The 18,230-nt window shown below is 33.7% G+C and overlaps 1 protein-coding gene and 1 long non-coding RNA gene across 3 annotated transcripts in view; one reads left to right on the forward strand and one right to left on the reverse strand.

Annotated features, from left to right (window-relative positions):
* LOC135840556 (neuropeptide SIFamide receptor-like) overlaps window positions 1-18,230 on the reverse strand; it is a 92,612-nt gene that overhangs the window by 54,245 nt on the left and 20,137 nt on the right. The window lies entirely within an intron of this gene.
* LOC135840559 (uncharacterized) overlaps window positions 1-18,230 on the forward strand; it is a 120,440-nt gene that overhangs the window by 22,045 nt on the left and 80,165 nt on the right. Inside the window, exon 2 of the long non-coding RNA XR_010557758.1 lies at window positions 11,486-11,552. This is a non-coding gene — a long non-coding RNA (uncharacterized LOC135840559). The remainder of the gene's footprint in view (window positions 1-11,485; window positions 11,553-18,230) is intronic.

An 18,230-nucleotide genomic window follows, 5' to 3' on the forward strand; every position in this document is an offset into this window, starting at 1 on the left:
TTGGACGTTTATTTGAGAAGCCTTGGTTTTCTCACACTCTCGAAAAATTGACTCATTACTGAATTTCCTGTAACTCCTCCTACCCCTCTCCCACGTCACAAAAATTCAAAACGTGCCTCTCCACCAGGCGGCTTTTCGACTCATACTTTCTACTGACATTTGAAAAAATTAATTTCAAAAATTTGTAAGTGAGTCAAGGTGACGCTTAAAAAAAATGTCTTAGGCCAAAAAATGATGGAGACGTAGGTATTTGAAACGTCAAACCACATTTGTGATCATTTCCTTTTTCGCTGTATGGTACAAAGTACAAAAGTGAAAAAATGTACGGATAAAAAAATTGAGACATTTCGAAACCAACGGACTAGCTAAACCTAAAAGTACTCGTAGATAGATAGTTAGATACCTAGTTACATGAAAAATATATACGGCGTGCGATGGAAAAAATTCGCTTCGCGGCAGCTCAATTCTATTTGGCAATCCATATAAACTATATCTTTTCAAATTGATCACTCTATTAAGACCATATTGCTGACGACGATTTTTTATAGAGGGCATTTCCTTTTTCTAAAAAAAAGTTCTTTCGAGATTTGGCCAAGTTTATAAAACAGCGATAAAAGAATCACGGAAAAGGACAACAAATGGATTTTTGAAATATGATGCGAAAACTTTCGCGTAATTTAATTCAATTAAATCCGAGTGCAAAAAATATTCTTTTGCTTTTTTCAAATCAAGTGTTGGTGAAAATTCTTTTATTTAATTGTCGAATGGAACACTTGTTTTTCTCGAGTTTAATGCGCAACGTCAGGTTTTTGTATACTTTGAAAACATTTTATTTAGAGGACACTTCTCTTGTTTTCAAGGTCTCAGCTCACTCGGTTCGCGTTTCAGCGCCGACTTTTCCGTGTACACGAAACGCGCCCGGATTTGTTGGAGCGCGTGGGCGGCCTTACACATTTTCATGAAACTATCGCGAAATGCGAAATGCTGCGATCATTTGTGAAATTCGTTGATTAGTTTTTGTATATCTAAAATGGATTCAGCTATTGGATTATTCATTTAGCCGTTCGTATGTGATAGGTACCTATGAATAGACTGATTCTTTTCGCTTATACGGACGTAGCATTGATAATTTACCAATACGTTGGGTTTGTTGATAATTTCTTTTATATTTTACTCGCCCACTTATTTTTTTTTTCATTTTCGGAGAAATGATTTGCTCATGCGAGAGACTACGTGTTTCATTTTCAGAATTTGGCACCAATTTAATTGAATGGCATTTAAATTCAATTTTGTACGAAATTAAACTAAACACTACTCCTTCGAATCTTAGCTCCTCTCCCCAAAAAGAGGTGTTCATAAATGTTCGCAACTCTATAATCACGATACAACAGGGAGTTGGAAAATTTCTCTTCCTCGTCAGTAAAAACAAAAAGAAACCGAAAGTTGGCTAAAAAAAAACATTCATGTGGCAATTTCCTTAGTAATTTTTCGGTTCGAAGACAAAATTCAGTTTCGGATCTCGTCAATTGTAAAATATAAAGACAGCTCACTCAAGATAGGGCTTCAAAATGTAGGTAAACGTGGAGCAAATTTGATTATTTTGATGTTGAAGGAAAAAGGAAAGTTGTAATATACTCCTACGTCTTACGTATCTACTGCATACCATTTTTCTCTAAAAGCTGGCATTAGGCAATTGCGGTATTTAGTAAAGAAACCTGTAGGAGGAAATTTTGACAAAATATTCCTCATCTAAATGGTAGGTTAATCGATTATTAGGATGATCGGCATTTCCGGAATTGGTAATAATTACTCGAAATTACGAACGAATTTTTTCTCGCCTCCCTTTGCGAATTGGACCGAATTAATGATACGAAAAATTAACCGACGAATTTGTAATCGATTTTTAATGGTTTTCAAATTTCATTATCACTATTGGAATTTGGGACGATACGCGCCATTTTCAAGGCTACCAGTGCAATACGAATGTACGTACGATGTTGAATTATTTCGTTTTTAATTATCGCAGCTCACTACGAGGTGTACTACTGTACGCGATTGTGTATCGGGACGAAAATATAGGTTACGCGACGAATGCCAATAAAAAAAATCGGGTGGGTGAAAAGAGAGAGAAAAAAAGGAACAGACGGAGAACGAAGGGATTAACTAATCATGCTAGACATACCCGACTGGCAAAGATTTTCAACTTTGCTAACTTTCGTATCAGCGAAAAAGCTGGCACAAGAATTTGCAGCGTGCAAAAGCAGGGCAAAAGTCACCGTATAACTACGGCGGCAAGGCAGTTAAGCCTGGTGAAGGTTATACGAGTACATGTGAGAGCGGAAAACGTTTTGAATTTATCTACGGAAAACTCGATATTTTCATTGGTAATTAAGAAAATTTCAAATTTACTTTTACGCTTTTACACAACGTGGCTGAGGTTTTTCGGTTCCCTTCCTTTATTTCATTTCATTGTACTGTGTGTTGTTCGACTTGAACATTATAGGGTACCCCTACTTTGGAAAAACAAAAAAGAACAGATACCTTGGATTTTCAACATACTCCTGTTTAGGTAGTTTACGTTTGAATTGAGAAGTAACTTTTGGTACAGAATTGGCACTCCTAATTTGTAAAGGGTGGAGTTAAAAGGCATACTTATTGCGAAAAAATACTAGGTACTTATTTGAAAATGGGGAAAATTATATGATGGAAAATTATTGAATACGTGAAATTTTTCTGAGGTACTGATTTCTTCTTTAATTGAATTATGTACTAGGATTGTGGTTTTTCTTACCTGCAAAAGAGGTGTCCTAACTGGCAGAAATGAAAAAATTGAAGGATCGTCCCATCAAGCTTCAAACCACACCATCCACCTTATGTATACTCCTAGTCATATCGGCATTGAAGGAAATGAAATTGTTGACACCTATGCAAAATCAGCCACTAACCCCCCACCATTCACCATTTTCACCCCTGACGATATAAAATCCTTCTTTAAACACAATACTCACTCTAAATGGCAAAATTTCTGGTCATCACAGACATCAAACAAACTCTTTCAACACAAAAAAACAATCTATCCCTGGAAGAACCTTGATCACCTAAACAGAGGAAAAGAAATAATTATAACCTGTCTAAGAATAGGTCACTCTAAAATCACACACAACCATCTCTATAAAAAAAAAAAAAACACCAAAACCCCCCTGTCAATTCTGTGAAAATGAACCTACATCCATCCAACATATTTACTATTCACCTGTCCTAAATTACAGCAAACAAGACTCTCTCTCCAAATAGACCCAAATTCAATGACCATCCCAGACAACTCTTCTGAAATCCAAAAATTTATAGCCCTACTAAAAAAACAGCAACCTAATAAACCAAATCTAAACCCTTCTATCCACGGGTGTAATAATCCTGCAATTATAAACACCCAAAAAAAAGCTAAAATTTTCGGTGTGGAATTTTTGAATAAATATTTTTACAATAGACTCAAAAATTGATAGAATTGAGGAAGAAATCTGAAATTTTGTTGACGTCAATTTTTTGATCTCCCAAATCAATTCGTGGTGGTTTAGAGCTGTTTTAGAGCCAGTGCTGCGGTTAGCCAATGTACGCTCAGGCCACAAAAAATGAGAATTTCTTGAATATTTTTCATACTCCCTTTTTTTTCAGGCATACTGAGGTCAAAAATGAATTGTTTGCAAAACAGGATTTGTTCCACAAGTTTTTCCCTATGTTGGAGTCACTCCTCTCTCCTCTAAAAAAATTGATAATTTCTTTTTTAAAAAAGGTTTATTGGAGAAATTTCTTCTAAAAGCATCAAAAAAAAAAGAAAAAGAGGGTTAGTCTCCTCTCTAAGGAAAGTTTTAAATCATGGATGGGAATGTTTTTTACTCTGCCATAATATCAAAAATTCATATGAATTTTTTCCAAGTTTTTAAAGGTCTGACGCGATGTTAGGATTTCACCGTAATTTTTTCCAAGTTCTTAAAAGTCAGACAAAACATTGTACTGAAATCAAATACAGTAGACTACCAATTATTCGACTTTCGGGTTATCCAGGACGAATTTATCCGACTTACTTTTCGTATTATCCGACCCACCAAGGTCGGATAATCCAAAAAATCCCTTAATTTTTGATTTCTGAGTGTAAATAATATGCAGTATGCACTTATGCAGCCTTTTGTATTCTAACATGGTTATTTTCCTTGAAATCAATCCAAATTATATCATTTGAGTCGGTATGTACGAGTACTAAAGTATATTATTAGTTTTGTTCATTCGTTGTTTTTTCAATTCTTTGTTCCTGTTTTGAGCCAACTTTATTTTTTGAATGAAAAATTGTCGTCTCGAGCTTATGCACTTCATTTCTACGCTAAAAACATTCATTTTGGATTATCCGACTTTTTTGGTATCCAACCCACCTTACCCCCCCCCCCCCCCCACGATTAGGTCGGATAATCGGGAGGCTACTGTATACCCAATACTTACCCATTGTAAATATTGGATATTTTCATTGAATTTTTTCCAAGTTTTCAAAACTCTGAAATAATATGAAGAGCTCTAGAATTTTTTTCAAGTTTTCTGAATTCAGCGTCTCTCGCGGACTAGCGTTTCAAAGTTTAACGTCTTAAAAATGTTGGACAAACCACCGGCACAAACACATTTATCCATGTCAAAAATGAAAAAAGAGTCGAAAATAATTTGAAGGTCTTTTCAGATGCGTTTATAAGAGATTGAACTGTTTTCATGGGAAAAGAGTTACAATGAGTTTTAAAAGAGTCAACATAGCTAATTTTCTTGAAGAGTCTGCCCATCTCTGCTTCTTTCCCAGCTACTCCGGTGGGATAAACTTCTTAAAATATTCAAGGTCTGTCCCCCATTATTTACAGGAGGTTTAAATTGAGGATAGAGAAAGGCTGACCTAACCTAGCCTAATTTAACCCAATACAAATTAAAAACTTTTCAATCAAAAATTTGATTAATTAATTGATAAATTTCACAATGTATTTTTTTTAAATAGAGAACTAACAGTTATGTCAAAATTAAGCTTTCACTTTGGTAGGGCTCTAAAACACCAAAATTGAATTTTTTGGGGAGGGGGGGGGGTCTAAAACGACTCCCTTTGTACTTTGAACTTTTGTTCTCGCGTCTTCGCTCTATAGATGGTTAAAATGTTTGTGGTAAGTTTACAACTCAAACGAACAGTCTTCAAAAGCATGGACACAATTTGAAATATGCTCTTTTTTCAAGTAACCTTATGTACTCACTTAACATGAACACCTATTACTAAGGTAAGTACGTATACTGAAGTATGAATCAGTATACGATCAAAGTGTAAGTTTGTAGGTAGATATGAAGTTGTATCAGTGAAGAGGAGAGTGTAAAGCAGGCTACTTGAAAGTTGCTTTTTTCTATTACTTTGCGAGCGGCTCGGCAATGTTTTTGCATGTGTTGGTTTCTTCAAAGGTGTATGGTAGGCGATATAGTATAGGAGGAAAAGTCAGCCTAACAGCATCGTGTGTTTTGTCAAAGAAGAAACGACGACGTTTAAAATTCAAGGTGACGTACAATCAAGCAAAGAGAAGAAGAGAGCGCACAAGGAGAAACGTAAACATGGTCTTTGAGTAATTACAAATGCATAACGTTTTGGAGAATTAGTAAATTTTTCGCGTCGGTAAGTTATTGACGTTTTCGTATACGTACAACGAGGAGCGCACTGTTTAGCCTTAGCCTTATTAACATGCGAATAAACAAAAATGAAATTTTCGCCGAGTTATTCGAACCCGCCCCGTACCAAAAAGCGCGTTTTGTTTGTCGTTAAAAAGACGAGACCTTGGAAGAGTATTCGAGTTTGAAAACCGCGCAGCGCGCTTTCTCAAGTATGACTAAATGAGCCATAAATGAGGAAGCTGAAGTGAAATAATATTTATCTAGAAGTTTTTCCATTTTTTTCTCTCTATCTATCCCTCTCTGTTCGAATAATGTAATTCTCCGTATATATATTCCTCTTTAAAAGGTTGAAACCGAGGGGGAAAAATCTGAGAGGGAAAGAAATCTCCGAGAAAGGAGAAAATGCTGGAAATTTTTTTTTATCGCGCGATAAAGACGATTAAAAATACGCGGTATTTTAATGATGAAATCTTTGTTCGTCGAACATATTTTACGGTTTGTGTAATGCTTATAAATTGTGACGATTATTTGCGCGAGAAAAATCTGTTTCGGACGCGTTCAAGAGTGCTTTTTCTCGCCTTCAGCGATTCTACACCTAATTACCTGTAATATTTCGTAGTTTTTCGTAGAATATCAAAGGCTTGTAGGGCCCTATAGCGCAGCATAAAAAATAAAAAAAAAATGATGTCAAGGTTAAAACGCGTACTTTAGCGAGTTATGCATCTATACTATACCTATTACCTACTACCTACTAGCTACTACATTATAATAATGAACCCGAAAGCGACGTTTTTCAAAAATAGTCCTTCCTCCGGCGTGTTATATCAGGTAGTATTAATAAAGATTAGAAAAGATTAATTGAATGCAGCAGGAACCCAGGTGGCCGAGCTCGTATTCGAACGCAAAATATGCGCTGATAGTTTTCCAACAAAGTCCATCCTGCTCGTCGATGTGTTTTCAATTTATCGAGACGTTATATTCGCCCGCCACCTCCGAGCCGGAGCACTGTCGTGTATTAAATGACAAATACAACCGGAGTAAAATGCTAATTAACGTGAATTACGATATTAGCGCCGAATATACGTACGTTATGTATCTATATGTATTGTACCTTTACCTACGAGTATAATGTGTATAATGCGAATACTATTTTATCGAAATCGATTCGTACTATCGAATTGTATCGTTAGATAGGTATTAGGTAGGTACGATCGCGTTCATCTTGCTCTCTATTTCGAAGAGATTATTCAGCTGCGCGATATGTGTCGAGCTCGAGTTGTTTTGTAATATTTGTAGCATTATAATTGTGAGTTACTGTATGATGTTTTACATTCAGGTTGAGGAATATGATTAATGGTATAGGTGTAAACGAGAAGATAGAAACGAACCGAGTGTCAAAATACCTACGAAAAATAACTCTCGTGTTACCGTACCTTACCACCTAGTACCTGCTACCTGCCTATCTAAGTGAATACGAGATATTTTCTCCTACACAATTCGCCAATTTTAATTATGACGCGATGTCGCGAAGATTATTCATTGTCTTGACGACTTTTTAAAAATGACTGATTTTCGTGTTTGTTTGTACATACATTCTTGGTGTATCATTTCAGAAAGATGGACAGGAAATGAATTAAGTGGTTTTATTACTGATTCATTTCCAAGGTTGGGGCGAAGATTTTTTTTCAACGCCAACTCAGAATAGCCTAGCTAGACTATGAACTTGCCCTTGTCAGTGTCTCCGACAAAGGAGGGGAGAGGGAAAATTTGCCTCCGGTTCGCGTTTTCCAGAGGGCTCAGGTTTTGTAAAAAAAAATGTGTACTTTATTTTTAGAAGTGAAAATGCAAACGTCATTTTAGATGAAATATCTAAAACTTCATTTTTCAACAGAAAATGAAAACTTCATTTCGTTTTTGAAGAGAATTTTTGGAAACGAATGGAAACTTCATTTTAAAAAGCAAATGCAAAACCTTCATTTTTAATTTTTTTTTTAAAAATGAAGCAAAAACTTCATTTTTGATGGGAAAATGGAAATTTCATGGAACACAGTTTTTTGAAAAACTCATTTTCGACTTCTGTTTTTGAAGAAAAAAAAACTTGTTTGCTATAGGAGAAGGAGCGAATGTCCAAAATGTTTAATTTAAGGAGACTTTCATTTTTGGCTTCGGTGGCACTGACTCTTGTACTTACTCGTAGGTCCAATTCTTTCTTTGATTCTTTTCAGAAATGAGTTGAAAAGACCGTTTAATGTAGTTTTTTTCCAAGGTATTTGGTCAAATTTCTTTTATCTTCTTGCAACTCTTTGTTCTTCATATTCATATTCTTGCATTTGGTACGTTACAAAAATTACCTACTCAACGCTGAGGTACCTAAATCGCGATAAAAAATTGGCAAATTTTGACCAAATTCAGTAGAGATCTTTATTTTGAGTTGAAAGTCACTTGGAAAAATTTTTAGCTGTGGAAGTGTTTTTGACCAAATTCTGTGGACCTCTTTATTTAGAGTTGAGAGTCACTTGGAATTTTTTTTAGACCTGGAGGTGTCCCTAAAAGGGAAGTATGGATCCATAGAGAGGGAACATCTTAGCAAGAATTGTAGTTTTTTCGTTCTAGCCCCGTTTTTGTGAAAAATAGCCCAGTTTCAAAAGATAGTTGAGACTCTGCCTCGATCTATACCTTTTCCACCGAAAACAAAGGCCACTCTTACAGTTCTGCTGGCGAGGTAATGAGAACGACACGAAGTGCCAGATGCCGATCAAGATGTTTTTTATTGTTTCAGAATAAACAATAGGGTGGATCACAAAAATACAAAAATTGGCGAATCTTTATCTACCAAATTCATCAAAGATTTTCATTTTGAATTGAAAGTTGCTTAGAAAAATCTTAGCTCTGTAGGTATCCCTGGAGAGGAGATGTGGGCCCTGGAAAAGAGGACATTTTTGGAAAAAAAACGTGATTTTTTCGTTCCTGTGGCTACCCAACCTGTTTTGGAAGAAATAGCTCAGTCCCAAATAAAAGTATTTGAGATTCTGCATCAATTAAGGTATTGCTGTCAAAATCTGAAACCATTTTAAGGCTCTTTTTCATTGCGACAAGTTTCCAACCAACATTGAAAAAAAAACATTAAGAAACAATATTTTTGTTGAGTGGATTTTCATGTTGAATGCTGAAGAGGGGATACTTACTGTCTAATTGTTATTGTGATGAGAACACAATATTTTTTTACTGTGAATATTTTCCAACTCAAATTTTTAACTAAATGATTCAAATTTTGATTGAAAAATTTTATGGTGCTAGAACTCATATTATGCAAACATATTTTCAAGAAATTCTTTGAGTAAAGAAAAAAAATTGTTTACCATACCAAATTATTAATTTTAAAGCTGTGAATTGTACCTAATCTGATTGATCACTGCACTTGTATCCCTGTTTCAAACAAAAGCAACAGTGATCCATGCAAATGAGAATTTTAAAGAAGGTGAGATGGTGAAATATTTAAATCCTATATTACAGCCATGGATTCTTGATGGAAATGTACATAAATTTTCCAGTACCACCCTTATACTGTGTGTAGTTTGGCAGTGTTGTGTGCAGCACATGTCCTAGTAACCAAAAACATTCTACTATATGACAATGAAAGCAAATAAAAATAAATTAACATATAGTCCAATCATACACAAACACTAGCGTGTGCCTATTTTGTGAAAAATTTTGTTAGAGCAGTCTGATATGTGAATATATTGACCATGACATTGGTCAATAATAATGTAGGTGGGTTGTGTGAATATTAAATAGTGTGTAGATGAAGTGAAATGAAAGCAAACATGTAAATACAGTCAAGTTTATATTATGTATTGGTATCTACTTATAAACTTATTTTAACATTTTTGCTTTTGTTTTGAACTATTAATTATTTGGTTCATTTTGATGTTGAGGTTTGTGGGTAGTTTTTAGATTTTGGGTTTTGGGTCGAAAAATGTGTCTAAATTGGAAAGCATCCCTTCCTTACTGCATGCACATTTTAAAAATTGATTTATAATTTTTAAAAATGCTATTTATGGGTTGTTCTGTCAAAGTGCAACATAATTATTCAATTTGAAGTGAGCCTATATATTTTGAAAAATTTTGAATATCATTAAATAAATTGATAACAATTTCAACTTACATAATTTGGTTTGAAAATTCCTGATTTTGGTCACACTCCTTGATACAAGTGAAAATTATTTCCTCATTCCAGTTCTCAATTCTACAGCTCCAAGTAATTTTAAATTGACTTTGTATCAAAAAGTAGCATTTCAGTCAGTGATACAGCCTTGAAAAATCTATCCAGCCATATTACTTGAGGAAAAAAAATACCCCTAGTTACTATTGAATGGTCTACATCCTTGTGTAAAAATTGCAAGTAAACTTTGATACATATTTTGGCACAACCTACATTACAGATTTTTTGGGCCGAAAGAAAACAAAAACCAAGTAATTATGAAGTTTGGAAAGAAATAATAAAAACCATGAGGATAGCTAGTGGGTGAACTTTGTAAATTTGACTGCGTCGCGCCGTTTTTACAAGTACAAAAATTTAATATAATTCGGAATACGTGCAAAATGGGCGGGAGAAAAAAATCAGGTAAAAATCAAATAGAAAACGTTTCTGTATTGGCAGAAATTTTTACACCGTTGTATGGGAACACGGCGCGGCGTATACCTTCTTCGTATACGAAATGTTTTTGCACGGGTGAAAACTAAAGTCCCTGACCTATTTTCTAAGCGGTCACCGCCACTACCTCTTGCTGTTTTTTACCTGTAGCATTACCTGGGTAAAGAATACCTACAATCGTCAATTTATTTATTCTCTCTTCTTTATTTTTTTTCTTCATCGGTGGAAATAAAAATAAGAAGTAATAATGGCAATAATAAACCACATCGGTTTATGGAAAGGTGGATTTGAGTTGAGTCGAAAATTTCTCCATTTTTTTTTTTTTTTTGTATTTTTCTCAGTTTACTTACATTTTGTATAATGATTGCTGTTGAAGGGGTGCTGCCTTCCAAGCACATGTGCGCCAATGTTTCTTTCTATTGGCTGTGTAACGTATGATGATTTCTCATTATTTTAAAATACTGGAGTAGAAAAAGATATATATTTTCACTTCACAGAAATGTGTATTTTTTTCTTCAAATTTGTACTGTTAAATTGTGATTTTATTTTAAATTAGATATATCTCGTAGATACTCTCTCCCAAGTCAAGCCGAATGATGCTGCCTTATTCAAATGGTAATTTCAAATACAAGGCGAACAAGTTATGCAAATTTATTAACATCTCTACACACATCATCTCTTATCTCTACTAAACCCATGTTGGTGGTAATATTTTCATTTCTCATGTTGTGATGCAGCAGTACTAACTTAAACCATCTAGACCTACACACATAGTGTTCTCTTTCACCCCATATACTGTGAGCTGCAAGTTTGTTTTCATCATGAATGCCACTTGATAGAGAAGTGAATGAAGGAGAGTAATAGGAACTTCAGTCCTAGGTACATTCTAAATTCATTGGAAAATACATATTTTTGTGTATGTGATTGTAGTTTTATTTTTTTGTCTTTCAAGGAGCAATATTGTGATGTATGTGTGTGTATGTCCATAATTCATGTACCTTTACCTACCCCTAAAAAGTTTACCTGTTACACTGGTTGGATGTTCCTTTATGAGATTAAGTTACTTATATTCTAATTTAATTCCCACTTACTGACATACTTGAGCAGGCACCTATTTTAATATTATATCTTTTTAATGTTACTTATATTGGTTTGCAGTATTATTTATTGGAAGACATGGGGCCTACAGTCAATTTCAGATGAGCTGTTCTGCTTTTATTTTTTGGTGAGTTTTTTTTCAAATACATATGTACCTTAAATAATCCATAGTTATTTTATAATGATAATCTTTCTTTTTTTTGAATGTTTGATGAAAAAGATCTTTCTAATATGATGATGTAATGTTACTCTCCTCTCCTCTCTAACTTGACCAATGTGTTGTATTCTGTATCGATATGATGTTCATTTAGTGTGCTCAATAAAGACTTCAGATTGAGTCGTTTTGTTTTTAACAACTTTTCCAATAAGTAATAATTTTTTTAATTCTCACAAATTCATTATAAACTTCAATAATTTTCAAAGATTGAATTTTTTAATTTTTTTGATTTTTACCTAATAATTGATGACAAGAGAGGCACATCCCCTTCACCTCTCAATTGTATATTTTCAATTTTTATCATACTTTTCTTCCACCATTTCTGAATATGAGGCATTCAAATGATTTTTTATGGTTTAAAAAACGTTGGACTTCTTTTTCTCAAATTTTGGACAGTTTTTCAATTTTTTTCAAAATTTTTCGACTCTGATCAAAACTAATCTTGGTGTGGATAGAAAGGATGAAAAAAATCCGCCATAAAATTATAATCCGCTGAAGATTTTCCCGCATTCGGGGTTTATAATTAAGGGTATTTATACTAGTAATTCGGGATTTTGGTAAAGTCATTCTGGAAAATTAATTTGGGATTTTATTGTTCTGGATTTTGGTAGTCGGGCTAAAACATATTCGGGGGAATCAATTTGGGGAAATGTAGTGGGATCAATTTTTCGAATACGATCGCTCATGGATCTTGATTAAAAAAAAAAAAAAAAAAAAATGAAAAATGATAAAAAATGTTTGTGCCACCTCAAAAATAATTTTTCCAGTTCTTAAGTAAAAATTTGATTGGCATTTTTTTCAACTGCACGCAATCGTTTTCCAAGACGTGTTCAATTTTACATAGGTACATATTAATTCAAGATTACTTTGAATATAAAAGCTATCACGTTTTCGATTATTTTATCATATCGATTGATTGCCATCTCTTTTTATTGTTTAAACGAATTAACAAAATGAACTACCTAATCGATTATACAATGTATTGTAAGTTTAGCAACCCCTGTATTGTAGTAGGTACGTAGACGTACCTAAAATTTATCCAAGATTTTCTGTAGAGCCTTCAACTAAAGAGTACCCAATTGTTCTTATAAATTTTGTTTACTTAATTCTTTTAAAAAAGGGAAAAAATTAATCGGTCAAGATTTAAAATATTTACGAAAATATAGAGGATGGAAATGGTCGAAAGGCGGAAAAAAGAATTAGATAATTTAAATATGAAAAAATGACGGAAAAACAAAAAGAGAGAAGAGGTTTTTTTTCGCCAATTGCGCAAAAAAAAATACTAGAAATAATATTTATTCTGAACTAAAGCTTATCGAATGCTGAGTGGATTAAAAAAATATCGAGTATTTTTTTCAGCCCTGTGCTGATACAGTGCTATAACCGCGCGCTTATTTACTAATTCGTTCAATTTTATATGTAGATATACGCGCTCGTGGACCCGTATCGTATATACTCGTATGTGGCATGGTGGAAAATAAATATTTTTAAGAGTAAATCTCGCACCGCAAAAAATAACATACTTCAAGTGGGAAACAAAATTTTACGATTTTTAAAGATCTTTTTGAAGTATATAGGGAAAATACTTCGTGACCCGAAATATGTAAATGAGATTTCGCAGACTTTAGAAACTTTAAAGAGCTGGACTTTTGACCTATCTTTTTGCTTCATTCCTTTACGCTGTGTACTGTAAGTTCACTTGATACATATATCGTAATTTAAACGCGCCCTTTTTTTCTCCCTGTCGCGCACTTTTCAGTTTTGTATAGTGTTAGTCTGGGTTATTTCGGTTTTCTCTGTTATTCACTTTCTTGCATTGATATTCGCGCAAGTATACTCGTGTACTTTACAGTAAAATCAAAAAGCGAGCGAATCTCGTTAACGATATGAAAGTAATGACATTATTAACCTCTAATATCATAATATCATATTATATCGTTTGATGGTTGTACCTAAACTAATAAAGCATTACTGCAAAGTAGAAGGGAGATCGTCGTGGTGGTGGTGTTTTTCTGATACACTTACGTCCTACGTTGGTATTTATGTGTTGGTTTCTTTTGCTTCCTCGTTCGCTGTCTTTTTCACAGTGTTTATTTGTGTATTCGTCGGATGATTAAATTATTCATTTAAATACGCAAATACCGAAAAAACAATTACCTCGCTCTCGTCCTAAGAAATTCATTGCGCTCGTCTACTTACATGCGAAAACAATAAAGTAACTTCTGCTGTGTACAAGGCCGGAAAATGGAAAAACTTTAAGAGAAACGCATTACCATGTACTATACGCTCGTAGTATGTACTCGTAGTATACGAGTATATCGCCCACGCATCGAATGTTTCGCGTGTCGCACGTCTGGTGTATTTTCAAGTACGCCAAGATGAGAATGCAGAAGGAAAAAAGAAAACAATCTGTATTTAAATGATGCGATGGAAGGTGAAGAAGACGCGGGAAAGAAATAAGAAGCACCGACATTTTTCTATCGAACGAATAAAACATCGCGAAGGCGGATAAGTTGATATTTGTTGGCTACTTTGTCACTATTTTGAAGTCGTTCCAAAACGTAATAAATTTTTCAAGTTCAAGATCTTAACCCTCTGTGGGCGAATATTCGTCACATTTTTTCAATTTCGGGCCGATTTTTCAGCGTTAGCGTTCTCGAAATGGAAAAATATTTTGTCGAATGGACCCGTATAAGAATATAAATTATCATCATCACGTTTGGTTGCTTTCGGAAATTTTTTTCTCTGCGAGATAAATGTCAAGCTGTGAAATTTTCGATGTAATCGTGTTTGCTTGCGTAGGCTTATTGTACTCGACGAGCTAACTTATGTAACGTACAGTCGGGTTTTTTTCAAATAGAAATTATGAAGAAGTGACATTTTTTCAATTTTTGAAAATTACTTTAGGTACTGAAAACGAAGCTGTTTGAAATTGCTGAGGAGTGTGAAAAAATGTCTTTAGTGAGCACAACCCAGTCCCTTCGATGCTGGAGCTAGGCAAATATTCTTACGAAAACTCAAGATATGTTGTCTAGTGTCTACATCGCTGATACCTAACTCAGAGACATTGAATGTGAAAATGTTGTATCAACAGCGTAGTACGCAACAGCTATGTCATTTTTCAAATGATTACGATTTGAGTCATCCACGGTGCCGAATCCGAGAAAAAGAATTAAACGAGTATAAGAAGTGAGCAACCAGCTCAGCAAGTTCTCTACTTGGTACATTAATCGGGTAATAGTGTTGTTTCGCAGCTTGACTGTGCTATTAAAAACCGCATGTGGCCGGCTGGAACATCGATGCGCTTAAGTTGGTTTTGAAGTCTTTTTTTTTTCTTATCAGGCAGTTTTCGTGCTTCGATTGAAGAGCAAAATTAATGTACAGTGGGAATTTCGAGGTACGACGTATCGTCACCGAGATTTTTGTAAAATGTGCCGGAAATGCTTCTGCCGTCAAAAAAATTACCGAAACTTTTCACAATTGATTAGTCACACTGTTGAATTTACAGTTAAACCTTACTAGGCTACCTTTTGAACTCACACTCTCCGATTTGAAAGAAACCAAGCTGGGTAGAAAGAGCATGTCGTAGAATCCCTGTAATGAAAATTTTAGGGGCTCAAGTTCATTTTTTGGATTTTTGGTGAATTTTTGAAAATTTTAAAAATTTAAAATGAACTGACTTTTTTATGAAATTATGTAGGCCTAAAATTGTTTGATTAAAGTAAACCGATGTGAATAATATCAACTCCCATGGACCAACAAAACTACTAATTTTGAGTCATTCTGGAGCCTGCAGTGATTTTTTAATTTTCTCCAGTTATTTCAAATCGCTTTGGAAGGGTTAAAAATGAACTTTGTCACCTATAACATTGATCAGAGTTTATTGCACACCCTCTCAACCGTTCTGAATGGTTACCGCGAAATTCTAGGGGAGTGAGCTCAAAAGTGAATTTTTGACCAATTTTTATATTCCAGAAAATGTAAAAAAATAAAATTTTGAAAAAAGATTTTCCTATAACAAGTGGCTTATTCTACAAGATATCGTCTGGTGAGTTTAATCGTGTATTTTTTGCCCATTCAAGAGCAACCTGAAATTTCTGAAGAAATTTGAAAACTCACTGGAGGCTCCAAAAAGGTCGAATTGCGATTGTTTTTTAGTCTAAGGATCGTGTTAGAAGCGATAAAATTCGAACTTTTCAAGTATGAGGGCCCACCTTACCCTTTTATTATGAAACAGCCAGAATCGTGATTAGAATAGCATCAAGGTTGTAAACGCCGAAAGAAACTAAACGAGGAAAAAAATGAAATAGGTAGGTAACATTGGAAACAAAATTTTTGGATAACGAAACCCGAAAAAAAAACAAAAGCTTTAAAACTAAGAACCAAAACTAAAAAATAATAATAATTTTTATGTTTTCCTTCAGGTTCATCTTTCAACATCAGATTAGGTACGTATTTCAATTCCGATAGATGCTGTAAATTTTATTTAAAGGTTATCAAAAGAAAGAAATATTTTAAATTTTATCTGTTGTATTTTTTTATTTTATTTTTTTTTTGACCGCAACTTTTAATGGCATGATAAAAATTTTGCATTTCTATTTTGGTAAAAAAAAATTAAGTACATATATCCAACCAATGTTCAAAAATTTGTTCCAAAATGAATTTCTGTGATACAAGTAATCGTTTCAATTAACTTAAATCAAACAAGTAGACAAAACAAGAAAACTCCGCGAACTTTGGGAATCGAACATGAAATTATCAAACTTCAAAAATGAAACTAAAATCTGAAAAATCTAACAACAAAAATGGTGTTTAAAAAACTTTATAAAAATGAATTTTTTTTTAGGTTTTTGAAAACCAGAACAAAACGGAACAAATTCATTATACAAATTAGGGCCCAAATTACTCGTAATCAACATTTTTGTGTTATCAATCAAATCAAAATCTTTTTTAACGTTAGTGAAGTGGTATTTTTGAAGGATAATTTTGCACTATTTCCTGTTTGATGTTTCATTTTTTCTTAATTTTTTAAATTAAGTGAAAATATTTATAGCCATCAAAACTATAAAGAAAAGGGAAGTAAAATATTCATCTATTTGCTCAAATAAATTGATTACTATCATAAGTACGATTGTTTGCTTTTATTAAAGCGATCTTGATAGCTATAGCTACCAAACTGTTTCTGTGATCACTTCCAATAGATTTATTGATTTAGGCTCAATTTTCCAAAATCCATTTTCACAAATCCATTTTCACCCATTTAAATCAAAATAAATTTTTTGTTTATTGTTTTTTTTTTTTCAAAATGGATTGTCGGGGGTAAGATTCTTATAAATTAAAAAATTATTGCTAAAATGCCAAGGGTGACGATTATTCAAGTTTGCAGAAGTGGTCAAGATTTTATTTGAGCCATTTCAAGAAGTGTTTTTCTATAGTAAAACTAAACTCAAAAGTCTGCTGGATGCTTCATGACGACTCAAAACAGCCCTCAAGTGGTTCGAAAAGTTGAAAATGGACGCTCATTCACTTATAAGCATTAGTTTCATACCTCAATTGATTCAAATTTTTATGCTCCTATTCGTATGCAAAAGTGAATTTTTTAAGATTTGCTAAAATTGAAAAAAGGAAATTCTGATCCGAAATTTAGAATTTTATGATCATCGTGGGGCTTCATCGCATCCCAGATTTTTTATTCTGCATTCTGTATTGGAAAAAAATTGGGTATAGGTACTCGATTTTTTTTTTAAAAGAGGAAGTGCAAAGTTAACGTCTTGAAGAAGCTCAAATACCAAATTTTTCCCTGGTTGCAATGATTTACTCGGAATTGAGTGATCGAAGAAAAATAAGCAAACTATGATAGCTTTCAATTTCAGAACGTGTCAAAATACCATCGCCCAATACATTGTAATAGGTATCCCCTTTCTAACAATTAATAAGCATTCGTTGAAGAAACTGCTGAAAGATCGAAGTGGTTTCTATTTCGATAATAAGCTACAGAAAATGACATTGTATAATTAATCTCGATATAAAATAATTATTTCCAGCAATGATTCCAGACAACGTTATTTTGGGGCATATTATTATAGGTAGATTAGATATGTTTTACTCGCTTCTAAAAAATAGTCCTATGTAGAGTGCGTTTGTTCGACCTTAACCTAACGATGGTTATTAGATGACGATGAAACAATCGTTACGTTATTACTTTATTATCTCCATTATCGATACACAAAGAATTATTGTTATTATATTTTCATTGTTACTGTGACAATAAACAACTATTACCATCGCCGAAACCAAACCGAATGAACCAAAATGCAGGGAATTTACAGAAATGGGTGTATTATAATACGAAATCCTATACGTATATATGTATCTGCGTGTACGCTGTATGTAGCGAAATCCGCCAAAGTTTGTCGCATATAACGACCAATGCTCCTGTTTATGATTTATTCAATGGTATCCACGTTCATTCACACTATAAATGTAAAAATTGCTTTGAATATCGTTAATAAAGTCGCGCAAATAAATGTGAAAATATTAACGACGAATCTTTTCCCATTTTAACCGTCCTTAGGGAATAATAACTCA

This window comes from Planococcus citri, chromosome 3 (assembly GCF_950023065.1).
Source record: "Planococcus citri chromosome 3, ihPlaCitr1.1, whole genome shotgun sequence".
NCBI lineage: Eukaryota > Metazoa > Arthropoda > Insecta > Hemiptera > Pseudococcidae > Planococcus > Planococcus citri.